The 17401-nt window shown below is 42.3% G+C and overlaps 1 long non-coding RNA gene across 2 annotated transcripts; it reads left to right on the forward strand.

Annotated features, from left to right (window-relative positions):
• The first annotated feature begins 6768 nt into the window (after positions 1-6768).
• On the forward strand, positions 6769-14430 carry LOC127532696 (uncharacterized). Of its 2 annotated transcripts, none has more exons than XR_007940332.1 (6): positions 6769-7623; positions 10887-10985; positions 11139-11176; positions 13078-13158; positions 13424-13530; positions 13635-14430. It is a non-coding gene; the product is annotated as an uncharacterized LOC127532696 (long non-coding RNA). The 2 variants fall into 2 exon arrangements; XR_007940333.1 differs by lacking the exon at positions 6769-7623 and adding an exon at positions 9856-10227.
• Positions 14431-17401: the final 2971 nt, after the last annotated feature.

Below are 17401 nucleotides of genomic sequence, written 5' to 3' on the forward strand. Positions count from 1 at the left end.
CCTGGGCCATCATTTAGCAGGCCCCTGAGTGCCTGCTGCTTGGCGAGCGGCACGAAGGGCGTCTCTCTGCTCCGGGGTCAGCTTTCTGTATTCTTCTGGGGCAGGTAATCACTCTTCCTTTCACCAGCCGGCTTCTGGGTCTGTCGAGGCTGGAATGGTTGCTTGTTCTGGGCTGGTCTTGTCTGGTCTCTGGGGGCTGGTCGGTTAGGCCAGGACCGTGAACGCTGTGGTTGGTTTGGTTCTCTTGGTCTTTGAGGGGTCTCTTGTGGTGGCTTAGCCTTTGGTGGTTGCTGTTGTGACTCTTTTTCTTTTCTCATCTGGTAGAACCTCCTCTTCAGGTCCCACCCCTTTACTGCTGCATTGAGCTGAGATACTGTAGTTTCATATGGCATAGCAGCAAAGTCCACCTCATCCCTCTGGCCTGTAGTCAGGGTCCTCAGGGCTCTTATATACCTTGTCGGTGGAAATTTGTCTTTGATCTCATGCCAAATGAGGGTGAGGGTCTGTCCCTTCTCCAGCCTTGCTTTGGCTCTGAGTAACCAGCTCTCTTCGTCATCTGAGTCTTCAAGCACCAACCGGTCATAATGGCTCTGAGAAGTTTCTCCCTCTTTCACTGCGTTACCTGTTGCATAGGTCAGCCACAGTTTTCTGGCTTCTTCGCACGTAGTAGTGTTCTTCACCAGTGACCAGTTGTCTCTCAGGTAATTTACCATGCTTTGCCCAGGCTCTTTGTCTTTTACCAGCATTTTGACCTTTTTGAATTCTGTGAAGCCTTGGGCTGGTGTCAGCAGGCTCATTGCATTACCTGCTGCTCCAGCCGCAGACGTTGCTGGGGCTTCTCGTGGCTGTGGCTGCTGTTGGGGTCTTTCTCCGGTTTCTTCATCCTCGGAAAAGTCTTCCAACATTGCCCTTTCCACCTCTTTGGAGTAGCTATATGCTGCCCTCTTCATTCTCCGAAGCATCACATCATGGGTTATGGCGATGAAGGCCGTTCTGAAACCAGCTGTCAGCTGCGTACATGCTGCTAGAGTTCCATAACTAGGCATCATCAATATATTAGCCCATTCCCCAATTGTAGCACTCACCGGCAGGATTTTCCTCTCATCTGGTTTTTCAGCCCAGCTGACTGGCACATCATAGCTGGTCTGGCCGACTTCTGGCATGTATGCTTGCCTCTCATCTCTGGTTTTTATGGGGCCGAAGCTTGGATCTCTTGCCAACCTTTCTGAGGTTCTTCTTACTGACACCATTTCTACTGGTTTCTTCTCACCTTTTCTGGTGCCCACTCTGAGGTCTTTTGGAGGGTTAGGTGTCTGATGGGGGACTGATTCCAGTGACTGGTCGTCTTCTTGTCCTTCTTCTTCATCAGATGACTCACTGCTGCTCACCACGATATCTGGTTCTGGTGCTGGATTGACGGTAACACGTCTTGGCTCCAAACTAGTGCGTCGTCTTGGGACAGGAGGGGTTGGTCCTGGAGTGATGGGTGAAACTGCTGGGCCTGTAGGTACAGGGGTTCTTGGTGTTCTCTGCTCTCTTGGGTCCTGCCCAGTGGTCTGCAGGTTGGTATAGTCACCTTCAGGGATTGCGCCTCCCATGGCCCCTTCTTGGTCCCGTAGGTACAGCCTCTGTACCACAGCTCCTGGAGGAGTCTCTTGCTTCCATATTACCATGGACTTGTGCTGAGGTTGGCTCTGGACATAGCTGTGTTCACCTCCAGGGTACGCTCCGGGCGGGGCTGCCTCACCAGGTGTGGATGATTTTCTCTCCCGTTCAGGGCTGAACACCTCAGGCAGCTTTGCTCCGTCTTCTGCTGGTCGATCGGTTTTCCCTTTTGCTTTAAGGCCTCTCGCCTTCTCTGCATCTTTGCAGGGCTTCAGTATGCGATCTCTCCGCTCTTTGTTCTGAGCTTCAGAGGTCATGACCACTAGTTGCTTTAACTCATTACAGACCTCATGCGCCATCAGCTGCCATTTTGCCGCTCTTGTGGCTGCCTCTTCTGCCACTTCCCAGGGCAGCGTGTTGGATCTCAGTCCATCAGCACAGATGACCACTCTCCTGTACTTCAGGTCATTTGCTTTCGCCAATCCTTTGATCAGGGCACCATACAGCCTTCTTCTGTACGACTCAATGTCATCTCCATCACGATATTCATCTTCTATCACATGGATTATAGAGTAGTACGTTGAATCTCCCCCGCTAGTTACCACTACAGATCTACATCCGTCTGGACGATTTCTATTCTCCTTACTGGCTTCTTCTCTCTCCCTCTTGTACTCTTCGCCACCTCTGCGTGCGAGAGCCTTTCTGAAAGCTGTATTTCTGACCTTCAGGATGGAGGAGGATATCACCAGCAGGGCATCTGCGTGGTACTGCCAAGGGTCTCCTTCGATGTAGTAAGCTGTAGCCCCCGTCTGGTTGCTGAATTTCTTACCATCTGTGGGCAGCGGTGGTAAGGTGGGGAGAGTCCTCTCAGATTTGTCGCTCATCGACTCGTCCCTGGTGCAGAGGTCGTCGACTGGGTAGTCTGCAATGGCGTATGCGGCTTGGTACGCCTTCAAGGATTGAAGGGCCTTCTGTGTGGTTTGGAGAACTTCGTCGGTTGCTTGCACCCTCTCACGGCCTGCAGGAGTCAGAGCAGAGTAGTTCCCTGCGAAACTTGGTCGAGGCATCGGGCATGGACGGCTTGGTTCACCAATTTCCATCAGGGCTTCCCATTTGGCGAACTCTGTTGGCTTTGGCAACCCGGCATACTCGGGTCCCTCTTCATCTGGGTCTTCTTCTTCTGAGTCGTTCGCCGACCCTGAGCGCGTCTGCTCGCTTCGTCGATCCTCTTCAACCGTCATCTCGCTTCTTGAGGTTTTATACTCATGTATAGGCTTCAGCACATCTCGGTGGTCCTTCTGAATGGCCGTTGCTCGCACTTTGTTGGAGATCAGGACCGGTATCACTCCCGTTTCTTTAGCAAGCATCTTTACCACAGGGTCATACTCTGCAGAAGGACTCAATATCATGACAACTTTTGACATTGGAGCACCTCTTATTGATTATTTCAGATACTCACCCCACCAGATTAACCACTGCCTCACGCCGTCCTTCGACTTGGGCATTGTGGTCATAGTTCCTAGCACTGTCAACCAGTGCTCTCCCACCCGCTCACGGGAGGTGAAGCACCCATCTTTGTCGAGGCTCTCCTGAAGTTGTTTCTTCAGTTGCTCTCTTGTCAGCTTTTGGTTAAAGTTGTGCACATGCTTCTTTATTTCTTCATCCCAGGTATCCCACCCCTTACCTGCCAGGACTATCTGGTACTGGAGGACTGGAGTGAGGTCTGGGCGTGTCTTCTTTGAAGTGGAGTCCTTCACCACCTCGTCGATCGTCGTTTCCCCCGGCATTGGGGCCTCGGGGGATGGATCTTCTTCTCTTTGCTCACCGGACCCTCCGGCTCTTGCGTCGTCTTGTAGGGCTGTCGCCTCTTCTTTATCAGGGACGAGTACATCTTTGTCTTGTTGGCTCTCAGCCATCGTCTTTGTCGTCTCGAGTCGTCTGCTCCCTCAAAACCTCTCGTAGGACCGTTGAGCAGGGATGAGTGCAGACTTCGTGTGGCTGCTCCGCGGTGCCTTTTTTCTGGGATGCACTGGCCCAAGGTCACTGCGGCTTCTTCTAGCCTGCGGTTCTCACTGTACCTCCCGTCAGGCGTGATGATCCCGAGTCTCTCTGTTGGCTGATCACCCGTGCTGTGGATCCTCGGTCAGAAGGTCTCGTCTTCTCCTTCCCCGATCTCCGCAGCGTGGATCCTTGGTCAGAAGAGATTGGCCCTCTCTTCCCCAGTTTCCACTGAAAGGTTCTGGCGGTTGATTCTAGGTGTCGGTGCCGGACCCTCAGAATCTTCTTTTTGGACACTTCTTTCTTCACTCGTGCCCACCCAGGGACGCCATGTTCGCCAGTCTAGCCTTTTTTAACCCTTGCCTCAGGTTAAAGTTGGTCCAGCTCTCCGTTTAAAGGGTTAGATTCTATCTGCCTATTAGTTTTTCCCCTAACAGGTTTCAGCAGAATAAATTAAGCTGGAATCGAGAGACACTCGCCCAGGTTCTAACTGCCTTGCATCCGAATGTCTCACCCCTCTTATCTGATAAATGCTATCCCACCAAGCAGCCTTTCTAAGTAGTAGAATCGATCTATCATTCACATTCGTTATCGGTCAGCTTCTCTCTTAAGGACTTGCCTGCACTTGGTGCTATTCCTGGGTTCGTTTTAGAGGTTTGGAAAGAACTAACCTCAGGGGTAATGTTTAAACACTCTCACTTTGGACTAAGTAACCTTTAAGAACCATTGGTTTGAATGCACACATTCAACTTAACTTTTTACCACTATGCAGATTTTCAGTGGTTTATAATAATTTCATTAGGCTTCTCTTTAAATGCAATAGAGCTTTTTATTAAGCAAGTTTAGCAGGAGCACAGCATCAATTCATGATTAAAACAGTTAATTATTTCTGATTAAAAATGAGACTAAAGTAATTAAATTGAGCGTACCTGACAATCTTCTCTAATTAGTAAATTTAGGAGAGAGAGCGAACAGCATGGCCACTACCGTATCACTCGGTCTTATCTTGCGTCTGGGAAAAGCACTCAGTTGTCCAGAGGACTCGGTACGATGTCTTCTTTGTGGACAAAAGGATCTTATCCCTTGGCAGGGGGGAGCGGAGGAGTCCTGTGAGCCGATCGTGGTCCGTCAGTTATCTCTGGAATCGGCTGGAACGTTAGTGCTTACGCCCTAGCTGTCTTCTCTGTGGTATGGTGGTGATGGAAAAACCCTCGTCTATTCAGGCTGTAGTGGGTCACTGGGTCTCCCAGCCCCGGGGAGGGGAACAGCCCAGTGCTGTTGCCTCCTTTGCGTCTTCGGGTGTAGTCGGTTCTTCCCTCTATTGGTTTCTTCTGGATAACTGCAGAACCTCTTAGGACTCTCCGTTTGGCAGAGTGTGGTCTTCGCCTGTTGAACAAAGTCAGAAAAAGACTTTGCTTCCAACGATGTCCTCAGCGATCTCTGGAGCCTAAGTCCCGCGTCGTCTTCCCGTCTCTTGGGCAAAAGAGGAAGGTGAAGATTCTTCAGAACTCCGGCCAAGTTCCCTTTGCGGCTCTTCTTAGCAGCTCCGGCGAACGACTCCCCCTTAATGTCTCTGCTCTCCCATTCTTATACTCTCTCCCGACACACAAAACTGGCTAGGTACGCCCTCTGACACCGTCTAACTTATGCAATCGACTTGTCATCACATACAGCAGTAATACAGAAGTCATGTTGTTACAGCAAATACACAGTGTCCACATTCTGTTTAACACACACACATTTCAGCCCACCCTTTTGGGTTTTTCCCAAACTTCCCTTTTTTCTGAGGAGGCTGCAATGTCATTGTGGCTGCCGAGTCATGGTGACTGTTGTTTACTGCACTTCTGCTTTCTTAAGGCCTGGACACACAAGCCTATGAGGCCTGTACGCACACACAGAGCCTAAACAAGGATTACTTCACACAGAATCACTTCTTAAATCATTCCTCTCAATCTGAACACAATAAATCATCTGAATCATTACTTTAATCAAATCATACTTCAAAAATGTGTATATATTTCAGCAAGCATAATCATATGGTTAACTTATAATGTTTCTTCTTAAGATCTTTATTTGTCTGCTTCAAAACCTTTGTTACCTTAGGGCCGTAATGAGCCTGAGTCCTCTCTGAGACCTCAACATCTGCATCTCACTTGACAATAGTGTACACTAAGTTATGGAACTTGAACTCTGGTTTTATGAGTTTTCATTTTGGCCTTGTTTTACAGGCCAGGCACCTTTACCCTTTATGGGTTAATTCGATGGCGAGCTAGTGATCCACGGCCAGGAGCCAGAAGAACCCTCAGTCCGTCTCTGTAACACCTGTCGGGTAGGAGGCTGGTGCAGCCTGCTCTCTCCCTCCCCTTACTCACCTTCCATTTGCCCCGCTCCACTACTCACCTTCCTTTGGACAATTGCGCTTTTTCCATAATCCCCGAAACCTAATAACAATTACTGAACATTTTGCGGTGCCTAAATGGACTGTCGTGTGTAACTGGAAAAACTACAACAAAAGGACTTTGGGTTTTGGTTTGTTCATTTTAAGTTGAACATTTGGAATTAGTGCGTGTATTTTTAATGTAAATATTCACTGTACAATTGGGTTATTCTTTTTGTTTCTGTTATCAACTATTCACCTTAATATATGGTACCATCACTTTAAAACTTACTTTGTGTCTTGTATTTACTGTTTTCCGCTCTCCAGTAGCCGTTCTAAGATCTTCTGAACACTAGTCCAATTCTTGTGTTAATGTATTATTTAGTTACCCTATACGACCAGGTGTTGATATAATACTTGCTACATTTGAGCTCAGCAGCTCGACTAAAATCAGGACCTGGAACAGAAACTAAAATCACAGTTATTTGGGAAGATTCTTGGAGTAGGAAATGTGGTCTGAAGGACACACTCATCAGTTTGTAGTGTTTGCAGCACTCGGTCTCCCTCACTGTGAAGTTCGTTGCCCACTTTTTGTTGACAGCCATGCAGTACAGCACTTTGACTGAAAGCGGTCGATGAATACATTTAGTTTTATTATTTTCTCCAAAATTCACACCTACAATCTAGAAAAAAATATAGAAAAAAAAATGAAAGAACAAAACAGTGAGAACAGTCTGAGTATTCTGATGAAGTTCTCTCTAACAGAACAGACTACAGCTGGACTCTGTGTTCTACAACATGTTGTTTTATGATGGACTCAAAATGTTCATTTTCTGTTTTCACTGTAAATAAAATCAGTAAAAACTCCATTATAGATGAAAACATCAACAGATATCAGTTTGTTCACCTGTTACTAAACTGGATCCATAAAAGTCGTCCTGAAAAAAACCTGGATGTTGAAATGGTTTCCTCCTTGACACTATAACTGTCATCAGAGTCCATCCTGTTAGTTGTAGCAGCTTCACTGTCATTATACTGAAGTCAGACAACAACATGACAACACTTAGATCATGTTCCTGAGGCAGAAAAACACTTTGGAGAAAAAGTCATCAATGTAAGACAATGAAATAAAGTTCAGTCTAAAATAGAATGTAAATGTCAGATGTGGTCAGTCCTGATTCCTCTTCATCAACCTGATGGATCCACTGATGACTAAAAGAACAGAAGCAGCAGCTCAGAGTTCATGGAGGAGTTTAGTGGTTAAACTCTTCTCATCTGGATCAACTTTAACTTCTCTCTGCTTTCTTCTTCAGCTCAGGAAATCATCACAGCTGAACGTGGACAGGATGTCATTCTACCATGTAAAGCTCCTGACAACAAAATCACAGCTGTAGAGTGGAGAAGACCTGGACTGGATCCAGATTATGTTCTTCTGTACAGAGATGGACACTTAGCTCCAGACAGCCAGCATCCATCTTATCAGAACCGGGTGGATCTGCAGAACAAAGAGATGAAGGATGGAGACATTTCTCTGATTCTGAAGAAAGTGAAGACGGAGGACAGAGGAACATACGAGTGTCTTGTTGTCCGGACAGGAAAGACCAAATCCATCAGCAGGATCATCCTGGCAGTTCATCCACCAGGTGAGTTTGTGATGAGAGTTCAGTTTGTGTCTCTGATGAAGCTGCTTGGTCTCAGATCAGATGTTTGTGGTTTATAAAGATGTTGCTGATGAGACTTTGGAGAAAACAGCTGATCTGACTGATGTTCAAACACCTGATATCTCTGATATCTCTGATATCTGTAGTAGACCAGGATGAACACTGGAGATGTGAACATGGGTGGAATCATTGTAGGACCAGTAGTGTGTGTGTTACTTTTTGATGTTGGTTTTCTGATCTATAGACGACTGAGACTGAAGTTATTCCAGTTATTCAATTCTCTGAATGGAGGTTTGGTTTAATCCACTCCATCCTAGAGTCCAGGTCACTGACTGTCTCTGATGTCTACGATCTATACAGACCCAGATCTATAATCAATAATGATGAGGGGAATTTAAATCTGATGCTTCTATTTTACCCAGAGCAGCTTTTCCAGTGTTTACGGAGTTTATCAGCTCTGGAAACACACAGACCAGTTAGGTACGAGTTCAGACATCCCATGTGACGCTGCTCAGCCAATGAAGTCTCTGCATTCCAGCTGCTAAACATCACAGCTGAGTTCACAAAACTGTTGAGAGGAACAGATGAGGGGAGGACAGAGTAAATAGAAAGACAAATAGAGGAGAAAGTAGCCCTGAACATGTTGACTATGTTCAGCTAAACATCCAGCTGTAAGCTTCTCCACTGTGAATATAATCCAAACTAAATCTGGTTCCAGACTCACCAATGAGCTCCAGATGTTTGAGAAAAACTCTGACACTGTTCAGACCAGATTCAGAATCCTGGCAGCTCAGTTCTAACATGAAGCAGCAGAGATATAAGGGGAGAGATAGAAGACAGAAAAAATGTGAAAGTGTTCAACTGTTTACACTGCAGGGTAACATATTATGCTGTATATAAGTTGGTTCAGGCTGTTCAGTCATTAGTTTTCACTTTATTTTCTGATTATATCAAAAGTTATTTATTAATAAAAGTTGTCAAAATGTTTTTAGTGAATTTATTTGATGTGACGGTCAGTTATTGATTATAGACAGACACTAATAAATCTACCAGGTTACATCAACATAAATGACACTAATTCAGTTAGACGTTATGCTTTAATACATTTTCTCTGACTGGACCTCTTTGATTTTAGTTTCACACCTCTGCTCTACTGGATTGCTTTTTTTCCAACTTGTCAATAAGTTTATACCGGTCTCTAAAGATGTTTTTGAATTTTTATTCTAAAAATCTGACCTTTCTGTCAGTTTGTGTCCATGTATTCGAAAATTTGTGCTTGATTCAGTCAGCTGATGATGATTTTGCCCCAATCCAGCCTTGTACAGAGATATAGTACACATATAGTATAGTACATATATAGTATATATGTGTACTGTGTTTACTCTTTTTAAATCATACTGACAACAGAAACTACTCAAATGACCCTGATCAAAAGTTTACATACCCCAGTTCTTAATACCGTGCATTCCCCCCTTTAACATCAGTGACAGCTTGAAGTCTTTTGTGGTAGTTGTAGATGAGGGTCTTTATTTTGTCAGATGGTAAAGCTGCCCATTCTTCTTGGCAAAAAGCCTCCAGCTCCTGTAAATTCTTGGGCTGCCTTGCATGAACTGCACGTTTGAGATCTCCCCAGAGTGGCTCAATGATACTGAGGTCAGGAGACTGAGATGGCCACTCCAGAACCTTCTCTTTATTCTGTTGTAGCCACTGACAGGCAGACTTGACCTTGTGCTTTGGATCGTTGTCATGCTGGAACGTCCAAGTACGTCCCATGTGCAGCTTCCGGACTGATGAGTGCAAATTTTCCTCCAGTATTTTCTGATAACATGCTGCATTCATCTTGCCATCAGTTTTTACCAAGTTTCCTGTGCCTCTGTAGCTCACACATCCCCAAAGCATCAGCGATCCACCTCCGTGTTTCACAGTAGGGATTGCGTACGTCTCATTATAGGCCGTGTTTACTCCTCTCCAAATGTAGCGTTTATGGTTGTGGCCAAAAAGTTCAATTTTGGTCTCATCACTCCAAATGACTTTGTTCCAGAAGTTTTGAGGCTTGTCTCTGTGCTGTTTGGCATATTGTCAGCAGGATGCTTTGTGGCATTTGTGTGGTAAAGGCTTTCTTCTGGCAACTCGACCATACAGCCCATTTTTGTTCAAGTGCCTCCTTATTGTGCATCTTGAAACAGCCACACCAGTTTTTCAGAGACTCCTGTATTTCAGCTGAAGTTATTTGTGGGTTTTTCTTTGCATCCTGAGCAATTTTTCTGGCAGCTGTGGCTGAATTTTTGTTGGTCTACCTGACCGTGGTTTGGTTTCAACAGAACTCCTCAGTTTCCACTTCTTAATTAATGTTTGAACACTGCTGGTAGGCATTTACAGATCCGTGGAAATCCTTTTATATCCCTTTCCTGTTTTATACAGTTCAATTACCTTTCTCAACAGATCCTTTGACAATTATTTTGCTTTCCCCATGACTCAGAATCCAGAAATATCAGTGCAGCAGTGGATGAAAGATGAAGGGTCTGTCAGGAGCCCAGAAACTCACTGACCTTTTAAACACACTGATGACAAGCAAACAGATCACAGGTGAGGATGGTTACCTTTAGCAGCCATTCAAACCTGTTTGTGTCAACTGTTATCAGGCCAAACCTCCAGGGTATGTAAACTTTTGATCAGGGCCATTTGGGTACTTTCTATTGTCATTATAATTTAAAAAGAATGAACACAGTTGTTTGATAATAAATAACTATAGCACAACACTAACCATGAGTGAAAGAAAGGTTTTTGTGTGATCATTCATATTCTCTGAAAAATGGCCAAGAAATCATAAATTCTGCCAGGGTATGTAAACTTATGAGCACAACTGTATACAGTACAGTCCCTTTAACAGTTTTTCCTTAAAGCTTGGACTACAACCAAAGATCTTCTACAAAGTGCTGAACAAAGAGTCCAGAAATATTCATTAGAGAGATTTCAGTTTTTGAAATAAAAAATTAAAAACATTTTGTCACTTTGACTTCAAGAGTTACTGAGACTTTATTAATAAACAAAATGTTTATTTTTTCTGTTTAGAATTAAATCTACATTCTGATTCAACTAAACTTCATTCTAATGATGTTTGATTGTAACATGTCAGAGAGCAGAGAGGATCTGATACAAGTTACTGGTAGTTTGGATTCAACTTGATAAAATCCACTGATCAGTTTGTATTAACGGCCTCATTATTCCATGTTTTATCATTTCAGATCATTCCAGGGCCATAGTCGGTTTGGCTGTTGGTTTGCCTCTTGGTGTGTTGGTCTGCCTCCTGTTAGCTGCAGCAGTTTTTCTTTACAGACAATACAGTAAGTCACATTAATATAAAACTCTTGACCTTCACAAAGTATTGAGGCTTTAATGGAAACTGTGACATGTGAGGTTTCATTTTATTATATATGTAATTATCTGGATTACTGTCCTTTCTTTATTTAAAAGCTAATGATTTTATTTTCTCAAAGGAAAAATGACGGAGGCTTTGGCAAAGACAATTGTACAAGTAAGTACAAAACAGAAGTTTGACTGCTGCTAGATGAAGAAAGACTCCAAGCTCAGGAGATGGTAAAAAGTACAGTTTGATGTAAACAAACAATGATGGAATAAAGGAAGAAGGTTTGTGTCTGTAAAGCAGATCAGACGTCAGTATTCAAGCTGTGACAGGAAGACAATAAAGAATGTGGACAGAGGAGAAGAAAAACCAGATGTAGTTTATAATGAACAGAGGAAGTGGTTCAGTACAGAAACAGAAGAACAGCAGCTTTAGCAAACTTCAGTGGAGAGAAAAGAAAGTTTATATTAAAGAGAAACTCACAGGTTTCTATTTAATAACGACATATTTGTTGTAACCAAAGAGTGTGAACCTGAACAGACGATCAGTAACTAAAGAGCAGGAGTCAAAGAAGCAGGAAAAGAAGTTAATGGTTGTATGTAAAGAAACAGCAGCTTCTGGATGAAAAACACAAGATGGAGACTGAACTGTAGATTCTGGAGGAAAAGATGGAAACTAACAAGTTTAACTCATGACCTGAGAGCAATGGAATATCAATGAAGGTTCAGTAATTCTGACTTTACCTGCAGAAACAGAAAAATCTCCTGAATTTGATGTTAATTTAAGTTAATAAATGTAAAGTTTGATCTGCTGTAGATTCTAACAGTTCCAGTTTACAGCAGAAGTGAGAACAAAACTGTAAAATCACTGAAATATCACATCATTCACAACTGAATCACTTCTAAGATGAACAGTCGGGTGTTTTCTTTTCTGTAAAATAAAAAACAGTCTCACACCTTAAAATCAGAACATGTTTCTTTACCTGTAGTAATCTCACAATCTTCATCGTTTTAAACCAAATAACTGCCATGTTCACTGAACTCTGTCTCTCCATGATGTAATGTTGATCAAATTAATGAAATGATGTAAACTTTGAACAGAAACAATGATTTTCTAAACATCAACTTCAATTTGAGCATAAATCAGTGAAGGTCAGTAAAAGGAAGTAAAGTTTGGAAACATGATCTGACTCATGAGAAGTTGAAGAAGACTGTTGGAAACCTGCAGACAGAACTCCATAACATGAACCAGGAGGTTTATCTGCTGTCATCTCTCTTCTGTCTCTTTTCATCAGAAACTGATTTGTTGTTGGGAACAAGACAACTTTAAACATCCATAGAAACTCATTTAAACATTTAATAAGTGAGACTGAAGTCCAGTTTGACTGCAGCAAAGTTTAATGTGATCTCATTCCTCCTGTGTTAATGTGTTACTGAGCAGCAGGTTTAATGTTCATAGAAATATCAGACTTATTATCAGACTGTTAGACATTTAATCTGAACTCAACCTTTGAATGACCACAAGTTTAGTCACATCTTCCAATGAATTAGAAAGAAGAATTCAGTTCAATCTTGTGAGTTCATCGACTCAATGACATGAACTTGATCGTCCAGTGAGAGAAGATTTGAGAAACTCTTCATTTATTGATGAGACTTTAAGGAAATGTTTGTGTTGTATCAGATCCTTTAGAGGAATCCCACTTTGAGGTCTTCACTTTTCAGTTTAGGTTAACGCTCTGAACCCCAGAAGCTGCTGGTGGGTTTGAAACACGTGATTAAAAAAATAATAACACATTTTTAGACAGAAACTGTAAAAGCAGAAAGAACCTTCAAGTTTTCCAGTTTCCAACAGTCCTTGAACTATCCATGTGTCACATTCAATCTGTCAGAAAAATGATCCAAATCTGAGCTTAAAATCCAGATTTAATCACAATCACTTCATTCCACATTTCATTTAGACTTAAAGCCATTTGCTGTCATCAGAATTAGTTAAAAAAAATAAAAAAACATGAAACAATGAGTGACTTCCTGCCTCCACACACCTGAATAACTGACCTGTGTGTTGTCTCTCAGGGGGACCTGGAAGCATCCGTAACTATAGAAGAAGTCAACCTAATGAAGAACTACATCCGTCTCCAGAACAAATCCTCTGAGGTAAAGTTGTTTCCATGTAGAATGAAGCTTCTGAATACTGTGTAAACATGTACAATCAGTTTTATATCAACATGATGATCAAATCTATCCACAGATATCCTAAATGGTTCATTAAATAACAGCTAATGCTGTTAACATCAGAGTGTATTTTGTCTGTAGGTCAACATGTAAAGACGTCATCGTTTTATTTGTGGACACCATGTATGAAACACACACTGGAGATTATTAGTTTTTATACCTTTGGTGTCTAATTTTCCTCCTGCAGGAGATAGAACTGGATGGCTGCAGGTTAGAAGTACAGAGAAACAACAGAGAACCAGACATATACCATTTGAGAAGGCAGTAAAACTTCAGGCTGGAGAGATTCTCTGTGTGAGTCTGAACTTTTCACTTTGTTACATTTTTACTTTTTAACTTCTTTCTCATTTTTTATTCTGTTTCTAAATCTGTGATTGTTTCATTTACTTCATTTACAGATGGGGCACACAAATTGGTTGAAACATCCTCGAGATGTTAATCTGAAGTGTCAGAACTAGAGAAATGGAATCCTGGAGACAAAGTGCAGATCAAACTCATCAACAACAAAGGAGAAATCTTCAGACTGCTGTAGTGTGAATAAACATGTGAAACATCGTTTTTTTATGTCCAGCAGAACGTTGCCAACATCTCCATCATCTAGATTGATCCTGTGGATTGTTGCTGCTGCTGCTGGTCTTCATCAACTTTTCTGTTGCTTTGTCTGGAAATAAATGTGTTCCAAAGCTCTGCATGTTAGAACCTGATGAAATGTTGTGGATGTAAAGTGTTCTGTCAGATGAGATCAGAAGCAGATAGAAAAGTTCTGATTGTCCAGAATGAAGCAGAACTGATGAACAACTTCAGACTGAACTGGTTTGAATGTTTGATCTGTTAGCAGCTCTGATGATGCTCTGAACTGCTTTAAACATTAAGGTCAGTTTATATCATGTATTTTATATATTTTTATACTACTCAGTTTGATCTTCATCCTATATCCTGTTTAGTTGTTAATCTGCAGATAAATGTAGTAAAATAACATTGTTTGTTACTGAACTGTAGTGAAGGTTGAACAGAATAAACAGAACTTCTACTGATAGAATGAACTGAGTTACTTCACAGAAATGATTGTTTATCCTGTTACAGACTGGAAATAAGGAACTTTTCTGCTGCTTTTTGTGCTTCTGCTTTGATTCTAAACTGTTTGATTCTCTTAGTTCTTGTCCTCTGAACAATAAAGCTGAATCTAATCAGTGATCTGTGGTTCATTATAGTTTCTATGTAGAGTTTTAAAGCTGGTTTCTTCTCTGCAGAAGTGATCATAAAGGTTGTTTCTCCAGATTCTGATCCTGCTGCTTCATGTCTGACTACAACCTGTTGAACTGGTTCACAACAAACTCAGACCAGGAGTTTTTATGTAGGAAGTGTCTACAGATACGGACCCGTACCCGTGGCCTGTGGGCTACGGATACGGACCCGTACGCGAGTCTCGCGAGTCAAGAAGCTGCTAACCACTGCAAACTGTTGAAAGGTAAGCAAAGGTTCAGGCTAGGGTTAGTGTTAGGGTCAGGTTTAGGGTCCGTACCTGTAGTACCGATGCTACGGTCCGTACCACTAGCGTCTACCGGGAGTCACGTGACCAGATCTCGCGTATCTGATTGGCAAATGGCAAGTGCCGTATCCGTAGTCCACAGACTACGGGTACGGGTCCGTACCTCTAGCAACAACCTTTAATGTAAAACCAGATATAAATGAGCTGTAAAATGATCACAGCCAGACTTTGGACCAGTTGATTGTTTCTGTATATCAGAGGGTTAATAAAGCTGAAGGTAAACCTGGATTCTGACCTGGAATCAGTTGGATCTAATCGGTCTGTAATAATAATAATAATAATAATAATAATAATAATAATAATACATAACCAGCAGAATAACTTCACCTCTGCAGTCTGACTTCAGATCACCATCAAACAGAATTCCTCTGACAGATGTGTGAGTCTGGTTCTGTTCTGGTGTCGTTATCATGACCTGATGCAGAATTCACAAAGAAACGACACAAAACTACACAAATCTCCTCCAGAAACTAAACAATCCTCTGCTCTACTGTTTTTAGGTTTACTGACTGAAAAAACTCCAGTTTGATGCATCTTAGTGTTCATCTTTCAGCTTAGAGTTCACAGTGGAAACCAGCTTATTTCTGATGTCCATCTGTAAAACACATGACAGCAGGAGATCCCTCACTGGCTTCCCACCACCAGAACAACCAGTGGACCTCACTGCTGACAGAACATCTGAAACCTGCAACAGCCCAGCATCGTCTGCAGCAGCTTTGTGGTCGTTCTGTTCTGAACTTCAGGACCAGGAACCTTCAAGCAGATGTAGAGGACATTCAGAAATCACATCAGCAGCCTCCAAAGTCCAAAAGTCAAACTGAAACATTCCTGGACTCGTTCATCTGAAGTCACATGATTTAGTAGAAGTACAGAAATGAAGCTCCGCCCTCCAGGTCTGCTGTCCAATCAGATCACTTTTACACTTCATATTAAAGTATTCATCAACCTTTGATGTTTCACCTGTTGTTGCTTTTATCCATGAATCCATGGTCACTAGAAAAGCTCATGGATCACAGACCTCCACCAAGAATGAAAAAATCTGATCACTTGGTCCTTCTGTCATTTTGACCTTCAATGAAAACTTCATCCAAATCCATTAGTCTGTTTTAGAGGAATGTTGCAGACAGACGGACAGACAGACAGAGAAACAGACAGACAGACAGACAGACAGCAGCAAAAACATCTTCTCCTTGGTGGAGGTAATAATTTGACTTTTTTGACAAGGATTAAAAAAAACTCTTTGCTATCAAAGTGAAAACAGATTTTTACCAAAATCAAGTCCGTTAATTAAAAACATCTGAGATAAAGTCAGTGACTGGATAAATACTGACTCTGTTAAAGTGACTGATCTAATCCAACAGAGGTCCAGACAGCTGATGGCAGCAGTGTTAGAATCAGTGAAACAGAGATCAGTAATAACAGGATAAAAACACCTCCTGGATCTAGAAGGTCTGTGGTTCATCAGGATTCCTGCTACAACTGCAACATGAAGACTAAAGAACACTTCAAGGAACTCAGAGGAAAGATCCCTGAACTGTAGAAGTCAGGAGATGCTCCAAAACTCACTGGACATCCCACAGAGTTCAGTTAAATCCATCATTAGAAATGATTGGACGATGACTATGATGACATCATCGCTGCTGTGACCACAGAGCATCAGTTCTGATCTGAACTCAGGATCCTCCAATCAGAGAGAGGCTCTGATAAATGATTTCCAGTGGTCCATATCACAGGTCACTTCTCATGGTCTCACTGTTTTTAAATCACATTTGGTGTCATGGACTTTTCACTATTGTGAGTACACAGGTATTTTTACATATTTATTAATGTGGAAAGCTGCATTAAAATGGAGCTGGAGAACAGATATCTGCTTTTTATGCACTATGCAAATTCCAGATGCTTTTATTTTGACAGAGGAACACTGTAGAAAATGTGGCAGGAAGTCATCAAACACACAACACACTGCTGCTCCTAACAACACGACACTTAACCACACTAACTAGGCTGACTAAACCACACAAACACAATAAAACACAAACACTAATAACACTGGAACATAAAGCACAATAATGACATTTAAAGCCCCCAACAACCCAACAACTCCCATGATGCACTGCAGCACAACAGTTCAGTCATAGACCGGCTCTGCATTATTTTAATTATTTATAAGGTAAAATAAGCATTTTGTGGCCTAAAAAATGAAAGCAATATATAAAAATTAGTAATTAAAACCTATTAAAGAAATATTTCATCAAAAAACCCATAGCATCCAGTGCTGGGCTCTGATTGGCTCAGAGGCCGTAGCATCATCTCCTCTGTCTCCCATGAGTATAACTGCATTCAGCATCTGGCCCTGGTTCCTAATGTAGTGCACCTTTGAGGTGTTAGATATTATCATCTGCTGGGTTTGGATACCTGAATATTTTAGTTAGACACATTTAAACCATCAAGTAAAATAAGGAAAAGTCTCTATTTGCACGAAATAGGGGGAAAAAATGACATAAAATGGTGGAAAACAGTAAAGATGACTATATTGAAGCCAAAGCTCCAGAATTCCAGACGAATGATTTAATGCTGTAATGGCAGGAAGATCAAACATGGAGGTTTTAATGGGAA

This window comes from Acanthochromis polyacanthus, chromosome 24 (genome assembly GCF_021347895.1).
Source record: "Acanthochromis polyacanthus isolate Apoly-LR-REF ecotype Palm Island chromosome 24, KAUST_Apoly_ChrSc, whole genome shotgun sequence".
Lineage (NCBI taxonomy): Eukaryota > Metazoa > Chordata > Actinopteri > Pomacentridae > Acanthochromis > Acanthochromis polyacanthus.